This window comes from Carcharhinus amblyrhynchos, chromosome 29 (assembly GCF_965287045.1).
Source record: "Carcharhinus amblyrhynchos chromosome 29, sCarAmb.v2.hapA, whole genome shotgun sequence".
Lineage (NCBI taxonomy): Eukaryota > Metazoa > Chordata > Chondrichthyes > Carcharhiniformes > Carcharhinidae > Carcharhinus > Carcharhinus amblyrhynchos.
In genome coordinates, this window is record NC_137352.1 from 12,118,701 (window position 1) to 12,130,965 (window position 12,265).

The window sequence follows — 12,265 nt, forward strand, 5'->3', positions numbered from 1 at the left end:
GTTTTTCACCACGTAAGTAATAGTCCTTCCTACCATTATTCCTACCAAAGTGGATCACCTTGCACTTGCCAACATTAAATTCCATTTGCCAGTTCCTGGCCCATTCGCCCAGCCTATCTAGATCCTTCTGCAGACTCTCCACACCCTCCATGCAATTTGCCGTTCCACCAATCTTGGTGTCATCAGCAAATTTCGACACCATACACTCGGTTCCCTCCTCCAGATCATCTATATAAATGGTAAATAGCTGAGGCCCCAGTACCGACCCCTGGGGCACTCCACTAGTCACCATCCGCCAATCCGAATAGCACCCATTAACCCCCACTCTCTGCCTCCTATTTGACAACCAATCGTCTATCCACGCTAACACCCTTCCCCCAACTCCATGCCCCCTTACCTTCTGCAATAACATCTTGTGAGGTACCTTGTCAAACGCCTTCTAAAAATCAAGAAAGACTACATCCACCGGCTCTCCTCTATCCACCGCCCTAGACGCATCCTCATTAACATTGCAATGAAGTTACTGTGAAAATCCCCTAGCCGCCACAGTCCAGCACCTGTTCGGGTACAGTGAGGGAGAATTTAGCATGGCCAATGCACCTAAGCAGCACGTCATTTGGACTGCGGGCGGAAACTGGACCACATGGAGGAAACCCACACAGGCATGGGGAGAGCGTGTAGACTCCACACAGACAGTGACCCAAGCCGGGAATTGAGCTTTGACAAAGGGTCATCTGGACTCGAAACATCTGCTCTTTTACAGATGCTGTAAGAAGTCTGACAACACCAGGTTTAAGTCCAACCGATTTATTTGATAGTAAACTCACAAGCTGATGACTTTTACAGATGCTGCCAGACCTGCTGAGATTTTCCAACATTTTCTCTTTTGGTTCGAGCCAGGAATTGAATCTGGGTCCCTGGCACCACGAGGCAGTAGCATAAGCTGATCTTTCACTACACCCTAGCTATGCTGTAACACTACATTCTCCACTCTCTCTTTTCCTTCTCCCCTATGTACTCTATGAATGGTATGTTTTGAATACTCTGAATAGCGTGCAAGAAACAATACTTTTCATTGAATCCCAATACAACACACCCATTGACACTGTCTACATTTCCTACTGCCTCCAAAAAGTGGCCAGCATTATCAAAGACCCCATGCACCCCGGACATTCTCTCTTCCACCTTCTTCCATCGGGAAGACTATACAACAGTCTGAGATCACGTACCAACCGAGTCAAGAACAGCTTCTTCCCTGCTGCCATCAGACTTTTGAATGGACCTACTTTGCATTAAGCTGATCTTTCTCTACACCCCAGCTATGACTGTAACAGTACATTCTGCACTCTCTCCTTTCCTTCTCTATGAATGGTATGCTTTGTCCGTATAGTGCGCAAGAAACAATACTTTTCACCGTATACTAATACATGTGGCAAAAATAAATCAAATCAAATCAAATCAGTTATCCACAATTGGAAGGCCGTGTGTGACTCATTTTGCAGGCTCTGTGATGTAATTCACAAAAGAACTGGGTACCTGGGCAGTACCTACTTGCCCGTTACCAAGGCAACCAATACATCGTTGCTCAGGTTAATTGCAGAGGCATCACCCAGAGAGCTGCTGTGCTCAGATAAGACCTGCATATCACCGCCATGACATCCAACAAACCGCAGTTATTCTTCTCAAATAATGAGTTGTGCCCACTTTACCCGAATCGTTTGCACAACGAGTACAGTCCTGACGGGGACAATCGCTATTCTCCGCAAACACTTATTGGAAAGTGGTTTGAGGAGAGGCTAGGGATCAATGAAATCAGGAAGATGAAGCCTTTACCCACACAGGTGATCAGTGTTTTATGTGGCTTCCTTCCCTGTTGTAGACTTAGTTAGTGGGTATGGAGGATGAGCTACTTGCTTCCTTTCTCTAAGTTCAAACAGAATTCTGAAAAGAAATTGTCTGGTGAGGAGTGATAAAGTTTACAGCCCTATTCATCAAGTTAACCTCGATATTCTTTGAGAAATGCAGGATTTATCTTGGGTCTATACTCGCTGGAGTTTAGAAGAACGAGGATCCTCAGGTTTAGAAGAATGAGAATTTAATTGAAATATATAATTTTTGATTCAGATTTGATTTTATTTGATTTGATTTATTATTGTTTCATATATTAACATACAGTGAAAAGTTGTGTTTCTTGCACCCTATACAGACAAAACATACTGTTTGTAGAGAAGAAAACAAGAGGGTGCAGAATGTAGCGTTACAATCATAGCTAGGGTGTAGAGAAAGATCAACTTAATATGAGGCAGGTCCATTCAAAGCCTGGTGGCAGCGAGGAAGAAGCTGGTCTCAAGCCGGTTAGCATGTGACCTCAGACTTTTGTGTCTTTTGTATCAAGTTCTAAAGGGGCTTGTTCGGGTGGACAATAGGGAGATTGTTAACCTCTGGGGAATCGGAACAGGGTGAATGCGAGCATGGTTTGATAATAGGGGCTGAGCATTTCAGACTGAGAGAAGGAAAAATTTCGCTACTCAAAGAATTGTGAAATTTCTATCCCAATAGGGTTGTGGGTGCTCCATCTTACTCTGAGATGACAGATTTTGGCCAAGGGATTAAGCAATATGGAACGGTGACGCAGCGGTTGGCACTGCTGCATCACAGCGTCAGGGACCTGTGTTCGATTCCTGGCTTGGGTCACTGGCTGTGTGAAGTCTGCACATTCTCCCCATGTCTGCATGGGTTTCGTCTGGTTTCCTCCTGCAGTCCAAAAATGTGCAGATTAGGTGCACTGGCCATGCTAAATTCTCCCTCAATGTTACTCAAACAGGCACCAGAGTCAGTGGCGGATTAATGATTAGGCTGAGTACGTTTAAGTCTCGAGGCCTGGAAGGAAGGGGGGCCCAAGAGCAAAAAAAAATTGGGGTGAATAAATTTTCATAACAATACCCTGTGGGTGAATTGATATAACAAATACTTTACAAAAAACATTACTTTATTCTATTCAATGAAGGGTGGGGCAGGGGGCAGGGGACATGGCGCAAGGACAGGGGGCCTTACTGAAGCTCAGCCTAGGGGTCCGGGTGGTAGTTAATCCGCCACTGGCCAGAGTGCAGCGACTAGGGGATTTTCACAGTTACTTCATTGCAGCATTAATATAAGCCTACTTGTGACATCAATAAATTTAAAAAAAAGGATTTGTGGGGTGGACAGTAAGATGGAGTTGAGGCAAATCAGTCATGATCATCTTGAATGGCAAAGCAAGCTTGGGGGACCTGCTCTTACATCTTATGTTCTTTTTTGACTATGTTGGCTAAAGGGATCAAGGAATATGGAAGGAAGGGGGGAATCAGGATATTGAATTTGGTGATCAGCCATCAAAATGAATGGTGGAGCAAGTTCGAAGGGCCGAATAGCCTTCTCCTCCTTGTGGTTTCTATGTTACTATGTTAGCTGTGTGTCAGTGGTAGTGCTCTCACAGAGTCTCACTAATCTAGGCTAGCATTCCAGTGCAGTACTGAGATTGCAGAAGAGCAAGGGTGATCTCTGAGTGTCCTAGCCAATATTTATCCCCCAACTCAATAAGAGAATTGGGACAAATGTTGTGGTTGAGTCAAGTAGAGACTCAACAGGGTGGAACATGGAGGGAGAAAGCACAACCAGCATTTGACCTTGTAGATACTGGTATCTTGGCAGCATGGTAGCACAGTAGTTAGCACTGCTGCTTCACAGCTCCAGGGTCCTGAGTTTGATTCCTGACTCGGGTCACTGTCTGTGTGGAGTTTGCACATTCTCCTTGTGTCTGTGTGGGTTTCCTCCAGATACTCCGGTTTCCTCCCACAGTCCAAAGATTTGTGGGTTAGGTTGATTCGCTATGCTAAAAAAAAATGCCCCTTAGTGTCCAGGGATGTGTGGGTTAGAGGGATTAGTGGGTATAATATGTAAGGATAAGGGGTAAGGGCTTGGGTGGGATTGTGTTTGGTTCAGACTGGAAGGGCCTCTTTCTGCACTGTTCTATGATGATGAACGGTTCTATATCTTAAAATTATTTTTGAAATTACAGTCTCGGATTTTGCAGTGGTAATAATGCTTAAACTGTCAGTGTTCAGTGTGATTTCTCCACTGAAACTGACAAGAGACGCAGAGGTGGAAATGAACAAAGAAACGTAGCAGTCATTCTTGGACGGTCAGAGGGTGCGCTGTTGAGACACCGCCCTTGAAGGACAGGTAGCCGAAGGCGGTTCTTTTCCTTTTAAGGGTAATATGCAAATAGACATGGGACGTTCTATCAACACATTTCTAACTAGAGCGAAATGGTCAAACATTTATCAGAATAATATGGAAGGATGAGGGAATTTTGAAGCAGAAAATGCTAAACAAGACGACAATCTGGCGTTTGAACTTCAGTGAGTATGACTGTCAGATGTACTGTTTGGTGTTGGCTGGCAGCGTGTGACAATAATACTTACCTGATGATGTGAAATCATGATAATGATGTTAATTTGTATAGGATGTTGGTAGATCGTTGTCGATCTGATGTAATGATTCGTGCGATGTTACAATTGCGTCATACTTAATGCAAAATTTGTGGTAGTGGAGGACTGTGTTCGTGTTATCTAAGAGTTTTCAAATCAAAAATAGAGGTTTGTTCTTGCCTGTTCCAGAAGAGGTCGCTTTTTTGTGTCATGACTTCTTTATTCAAATACATGCGTACGGTGGGAGATTTTGGACATATTCACTCCTCAATTAATTATACATCCCCTTCTTTGATTCCAAAAATCGTTAAAACCCGAAGTATTTTGATTTAATAAGTTTATTTATTAGTGTCTCACGTAGGCTTACATTGACACTGAATGAAGTTGTTGTGAAAATATTCAGCCACTTTTAAAAAATGTCTTTTACGTCCTTTGTCATTTTCTCATTCACACTGCTTTTCTCTCTGCTTGTGTGGTCTGGTATCATTTTCATCATCATCAGGTGCAGGAGGTTTAGGAGGGATGTGAGGTAAAACTTTTTTACCCAGAAAGTGGTGATGGTCTGAAATGTGCTGCCTGGGAGGATGATAAAGGCAAGTTGCTTCACATTGCTTTAAAAAGTACCTAGATGAGCATTTGGCACGTCGTAATATTCAAGGCTATGGGCCAAGTGCTGGTAAATGGGATTAGGTGGGAGGTCAGATGTTTCACACATGTCGGTGCAGACTTGATGGGCCGAAGGGCTTCTCCTGCACTGTATGATTCTATGGACAGAAACTAAAAGTAAACAGCAGCCTGTGAAACACCCTAATAATATTACCATTAAACCATGTGATCAGCTGTTAAAGCAATCATGCAATGACTTAACATCTGTCCCCCTTCTGTGGTCGTGCCAACAAATTATTACAATGTTATACATAGGATCAATAATACTCTAAACAGAGTATTATTATTATAATGCTCTAAACAGAGTATTATGCATCAATATACACAGTCAATAAGAAAGTTGACAAGGAAGATGGTCTATTCCCCTTGGGTTGTATATGACATTCCAGAATTTAGCTGCCTTGACCCGACAAGTATGATTTGTAACTTCTATAGACACGTCTTTTCTTGGAACTAATTCTACATCATTCTCATGTGGTATAGTGGCTGAAACACAATCATCAGGCAACTCAGATTCAACTTAGTCTTCTGTGGCAGTGTTCAAACACGAGGGACTAAAAAAGTTGGTACTTCTGGAGATGATTCTGAGAAATAATTTTGAGCATTTTGACAACAATTGGTCATCATGGTGTCATCAAATTGGACCTGTTTTCACTAAAACTATGGCTGGTCCCCATTTCTCACTCATGGCATAATTACACACTAACACTCATTGTTGAAATGAGTGAATGGAGTGTTATTTTGCCTTCACTACTCACCTATGTTTCGCTGTACCTTCACTGTCGCTGGGCCAAAATTCTGGAACTCTTTCCTAACAGCACTGTGGGTATACCAACACCTCAAGGGTTGCAGCGGTTCAAGAAGGCAGCTCACCACCACCTTCTTAAGGGTAACTAGGGATGGGGAATAAATACTGGTCCAGCCAGCGACGCCCACACCCCGTCAATGAATTATAAAAAGGGAGAGAAGGTCACTGATGCCCACAAGCCATGAATTTACAAGAAAAAAGCTGATAATATTTTGTCTCTAACTTTTCATTTTGTCTGCTATTTCTTGGTGCAAAATGTAACCGATTAGATAATTTTTCATATCACAAAAATGCTGACATACTCAGGAGTAGAACATATTAAATAAACACAAGAATTATTGATACATTTAGCTTGTTTTACTTGCAGTATGAACATGTCTATCGGACAATATATGGGGATTCCTATAACAAAGAAGAGGAACGGCATAAATGTAAGTGATGGTAGATAATTAATCACACACTTAAAAATGTAAGCAAGTAACCAATCAAGTATCTTGTATTACAATTGAAGAGGGCGGTATGATGGCACAGTGGTTAGCACTGCTGCCTCACTGCACCAGGAATCTGGGTTTAATTCCCGGTTGGGTCACTGCGTATGCAGATCCTGCACATTCTCCCTGTGTCTGCGTGGGTATCCTTCAGATGCTCCGGTTTACTCCCATGCTCCAAAAGACGCATTGGCCAGGATAAATTCTCCCTCAGTGTACCCAAACAGGCACCTAGTTGATTTTCACAGTAACTTAATTGCAGTGTTAATGTAAGCCTACTTGTGACACGAATAAATAAACTTAAAAAAAACATTTTAAAGAGATCAGCTTTACAGGTACTAATTGCAAGGCCTTTGTACTTTGAATTTGCAATGTTCATAAAGTTTTCCCAAACCCCCACACTTAACTTTTCATAGAATCATAGAATCCCTATAGAGCAGAAAGAGGCCATTTGCCCATCGAGACTGCACCTACAACAATCCCATCCAGGTCCTATTCCGGTAACCCCACATATTCACCCTACTAATGCCACTAACCTACGCATCCAGGGACACTAAGGGCCAATTTAGCATGGCTAATGCATCTAACCCACACATCTTTGAACTGCGGGAGGAAACTGGAGCATTCGGAAGAAACGCAAGCATGGGGAGAATGGGGAAACTCCACAAAGACAGTGACCCAAGCTGGGAATCCAACCCAAGTCTCTGAAGAGACTGAAGAGCAGTGCTAACCACTGAGCCACCGTGCTGCCCTTAATTTAGTAAGCGATTGTTAACCTCTATGAGACCTTGGGATTCCCCTGGTGCAGAAGAACATTGATTGAGTGAATGACCACTGATGATGGAACGGAGGTTGCAAATGGCTGGAGAAGTCTGGTATACAACAAGCTGAGAGTGTGTAGGAATGAAAGACATAATTAAAATAACTTGGAGAAGGGCCAAGGAGTAATTTGAAAACAAGAATCTAAAGTTTGAAATTGGCACAGTGGGATAAGAGAAGTTTGTGGCATGTAAAGATGATGTTTTATAGATAAGCGGCACGGTGGCACAGTGGTTAGCACTGCTGCCTCACAGCACAGAGACCTGGGTTCAATTCCAGTCTCAGGTCACTTTCTGTGAGGGGTTTGCACGTTCTCCCCTGTGACTGCGTGGATTTCCTCCAGATGCTCCAGGTTCCTTCCACACTCCAAAGATGCGCGGGTTAGGTGAATTGGCCATGCTAAATTGCCCCTTAGTGTCAGGGGGACGAGATAGGGTCTGGGTGGGATTGTAGTTGGTACAGATTCAATGGGCTGAATGGCCTCCTTCTGCACTGTAGGGATTCTATAATAAATTGAACCCGCACCACTGAGCCTTCTCTTTAATGCAATAAAATAAATCATTGCTGAAGTGTAAAATGTTTAAGACTATAATTGCCTGGCAAGTATATCAGTTGTAACATCATGTAGCCTATGTTTTTCTGTGAGCCTGGCTTTGTTACATATTAGGGAATATGGCATTGCAGTTACGTTGTCAGCAGCCCACAGGAAAATATATTTGATGCTGTGTATCCTCTAATTGGTGTAATAATGTTAACTATGCAAATCTAGCTGAGTTAGCTGGCTAGTAATAAGGGAGTTAAGATAAACTGTGCAGGGGTCAGAGAAATATTGATGTTCAGACCTGCAACTTAGGCAGCACGGTGGCACAGTGGTTATCACTGCTGCCTCACAGCACCAGGGAACAATGTTTGATTCCAGCCTTGGGTGACTGTCTGTGTGGAGTTTGTACATTCTCCCCGTGTCTGCATGGGTTTCCTCCAGGTACTCTGGTTTTCTCTCAAAGACCGAAGATGAGCAGGTTTGGTGGATTGGTGCTAAATTGCCCCTTAACGTCCAAAGATATGCAGGTTAGGTGGATTGGCCATGCTAAATTATCCCTTAGTGTCCAAAGATGTGCAGGTTAGGTGGATTGGCCATGGTAAATTGCCCCTCAGTTTCCAAAGATGTATAGGTTAGGTGGATTAGTTATGATCAATATGGGTGATTATGGGGTTAGAGTGGAGAATTGGGCCTAGGTAACACGCTTTTTTGGAGGGTTGGTGCAGACTTGGTGGGCCAAATGGCCACTTCTGCACTGTAGGGATTCTATGATTCTCTGATCTACAAATTAAACTATTTTTGCAAAACAAGGCATGATTAAGTATCAAACTAATAACTTACGCTATGGGTCCATTTGAAAAAGCATCAAATTCAGAGAGTAGAAAGACATAGATCTCTGTCCCTTCAATCATGATGTAACTTTTCAACTTGGCTGTCCAATTCAATCCCACCCCATTTCCATTTATCCATATGTGCCAGGTACTGAATTTAAATCTTTGGAATGGTGCAGGTTATGTGATTTAAAAGGTATATGTGAGATACTGTCAGCTATGCGCCTATCTGCCTGTGTGCAGTTACACATTGCAATGCTGTACCTTACCTTACTGAGAAATGCATGATAAAAATAAGTTAGCAAAAAAGAAACTCTGAACGTCACTGTGTGTGAAATGATTCTTTCCCTAGTATTTGAAACAGAACCTCACGTTTATCCCACGCATCAACCAGAATTGGATCCCCCACATTACAAAAAATTCGCAAAGAGCTGCTATATGCTGGACTATGTGGATCCTGCGCTCCTCACCAAGTCTCCCACCTGCACAGACCTGAACACAGTGAAAGAAGAGCAGTTACAATACTGTGGACCCCCTGTTCCTGCAGGTGCAGAGGAGACGGCAGACAAGAATCAGTTATGTGGCTCCTACATCCCTCTAAACCCTTGCTCACAGACGGATTGTAAAGCAGTGCAGAACGAGGCATTGGAAGTTCCTGGATTTTGTGGATATCACCTTCCCACTAAGTATCCTTTAGGACTGTGCACGGCTAAGTTTTGTGAACGCTGCAAGCCTACTACAGCTCCTTCAGGACCGAGCCTGGCTCCATGCTGTGCACCTTCCTCCATCCCTTAAAGGCTGGACTTGACTGCATAATCAGCGAAGGACTAAAACGTTGAAGACTGCAAGAGAATAAAAAGAGACCTTTTGTTTTATTTTAAAGAATGGATTGAAATGGCTCATGAATAAAGGAGGAATTATATACCTGATGTGCTGACATATGCGATTTATTTACTATATAAACAATCTGTGACTCAGACCATGAACAAGCGTTAGAAACAAGTAGTGACTGTATATTGAGGTGATGTGGAGTGAAGCACTTGAATTTCTTAGAGCTATCAGACTAGTGAATCCATGAGGATTGGGAACAGTTTAAAATTCAGTAGAGGAAGACCAAGGGATTGATTAAGAAGAGAAAAATAGAGTATGAAAGTAAGCTAGCGGGAAACATAAAAACTGTCTGTAAAATTTTCTGTAGATATGTAAAGAGAAAAAGATTGACAAAAACAAATATAGGTCCCTTCCAATCAGAAATGGGAGAATTCATAATGGGGAGTAGAGAAATGGTCGAGGAATTCATTTTGTTCTTTGCTTCAGTCTTCACAAAGGAAGATATGAATAATGTACCGAAAGTGTTGAGAAATACACATTTCAGTGAGGAGCTGAAGGGAATCAGCATTAGTGGATAAATGGTTTTGGGGAAATTGATGAGATTGAAGATGAATAAATCTCCAGGTCCTGATGATCTTCACCCCAGAGTACTTAAGTGGTCCTGGAAATAGTAGATCCATTGTTGGTTATTTTCCAAAATTCTTTGGACTCTGGAATAGTTCCTATAGATTGAAAGGTAGCCAATGTAAGCCTGCTATTCAAAAAGGGAGATCGAAAGAAAGCAGGGAACTATAGACCAGCGAGCCTAACGTTGATAGTAGGGAAGTTGCTAGAGTCTATTATCAAAGATTTCACAACTCAGCATTTGGAAGACAGTGGTATAGGCAGACAAAGTCAGCACGGATTTACAAAAGAGAAATGTCGTTTGCCTAATATATTGGAATTCTTTGAGGATGTAACTAGTGGAGTTGACGGAGGAGAACCAGTGGATGTGGTTTATTAAGACTTTCAGAAGGTTTCCGACAAGTTCTCACATAACAAACTACTGCGTAAAGTTAAAGCACGTGGGATTGCAGATAATGTCTTGAGATAGATAGAAAGCTGGTTAACAGATAGAAAGCAAAGAGTTGGCATAAATGGGTCTTTTTCTGATTGGCAGTCAGTGACTAGTGGGGATCAGTGCTCGGACTGTTCACATTATATATTATGATTTGGAAGTGGGAACTGAATGTACTATCTCCAAATCTGCAGATGATACAAAGTTGGGTGGAAGGGTGAGCTGTAAGAAAGATGCAGTGATTCTTCAGTGTGATTTGGACAGGCTGAGTGTGTGGGCATCTGCATGGCAGATGCAGTATAATGTGGATAAATGTGAGGTTATCCACTTTGGAAGCAATAATAGGAAGACAGATTATTTACTTTAATGGGTGTAAGTTGAGAGAGGTGCATGCTCAATGAGACCTTGAAGTGCTTGTGCATCAGTCGCTGAAAGTAAGTGTGCAGGTAGAGCAGGCAGTAAAGAAGGCAAATGGTATGTTGGCCTTCATAACGAGATGATTTGAGTATACAGATAGGGATGTTTTGCTGCAATTGTTCCTGCAGGGTGTTGGTGAGGTTACATCTAGAGTATTGTGTGCAGTTTTGGTGTCCGTATCCGAGAAAGGATGTCTTTCCAAAGAGGGAGTGCAGCGAAGGTTTACCAGGCTGATTCCTGGGATGGCAGGTCTGTCATATGAGGTGAGACAAACTATATTGGCTCGGATTGTATTTGTTGGAGTTTAGAAAAGTGAGAGAGGATCTCATAGAAACTTATAAAATTGTAATAGGGATAGACAGGGTAGATTCAGAAAGACTGATCCCGATGGTGGGGCAGTGCAGAACCAGCGGTCATAGTTTGAGGGTAAGGGGTAAACCTTTTAGACCTGTGATGAGGAGAAATTTCTTCAACCAGAGAGTGATGAATGTTTGGAATTCATTACAACAGAATGTAGTTGAGGCCAAGATATATTCTGATTTCAAGAAGAAATTAGATATAGCTCTTGGGGCTGAAGGGATCAAGGGAAATGGGGGGGGAAGCGAAGATCAGGATATTGAATTTGATGATCAGCCATGATCAAAATGAATGGCAGAGCAGGCTCGAAGGGCCAAATGGCCTCTTCCTGCTTCTAGTTTCTATGTTTTATGTTGCTATGAACCCAAACAGTGAGTTAGATAATTTGCAGCGCGAGTGTGTTACTTCATAAATTCAATGCTTCAACGATGCTTGCATTTTTACCACTTGTGTTCCCGCAGTAATGTGGCAAAGAGACTCATTATCCTTCATAAAAGCTGCATAAAATACAACTTTACCACACTAACTTGCTTGGATATTTGTTCACTCGGCTTATTGAATGATTGCTTTTTAACCAATGTTCTGATGTTAAATAAACCAGAAGCGAATGATTGTCTGATTTTTATTCAGGATGTTAGGCACCACATTTGTTTTGGATTAAATCTCCCTTTTTAAAAGCTTGATCTTATAATTTATTGATGACAATGATATTTTAACTTGTTGATTGGTCATGATGAATTGCCCCTTAATATCAGGGGAATTAGGAGAGTAAATATGTGGGGTTACAGGGATAGGACAGGATCTGGGTGGGATTAACGTTGGTGCAGGCCCGATAGCCCAATGGCCACCTTCTGCACTGTAGATTCTATGATTTTTATGATAAGTGAAGGTTGTGAGTTCAATTTTTCTGGTACATTATTTTGTTAATGTTAAACTATGTACCATTAAGATTGACTTGTGCATTTTTGCTAAGGCTGCGATG

The 12,265-nt window shown here is 42.2% G+C and overlaps 1 long non-coding RNA gene across 1 annotated transcript; it reads left to right on the forward strand.

Annotated features, from left to right (window-relative positions):
• The first annotated feature begins 4,264 nt into the window (after positions 1 to 4,264).
• LOC145359908 (uncharacterized) lies at positions 4,265 to 9,907 on the forward strand. The gene is made up of 3 exons (XR_013889647.1): positions 4,265 to 4,400; positions 6,311 to 6,374; positions 8,974 to 9,907. It is a non-coding gene; the product is annotated as an uncharacterized LOC145359908 (long non-coding RNA).
• Positions 9,908 to 12,265: the final 2,358 nt, after the last annotated feature.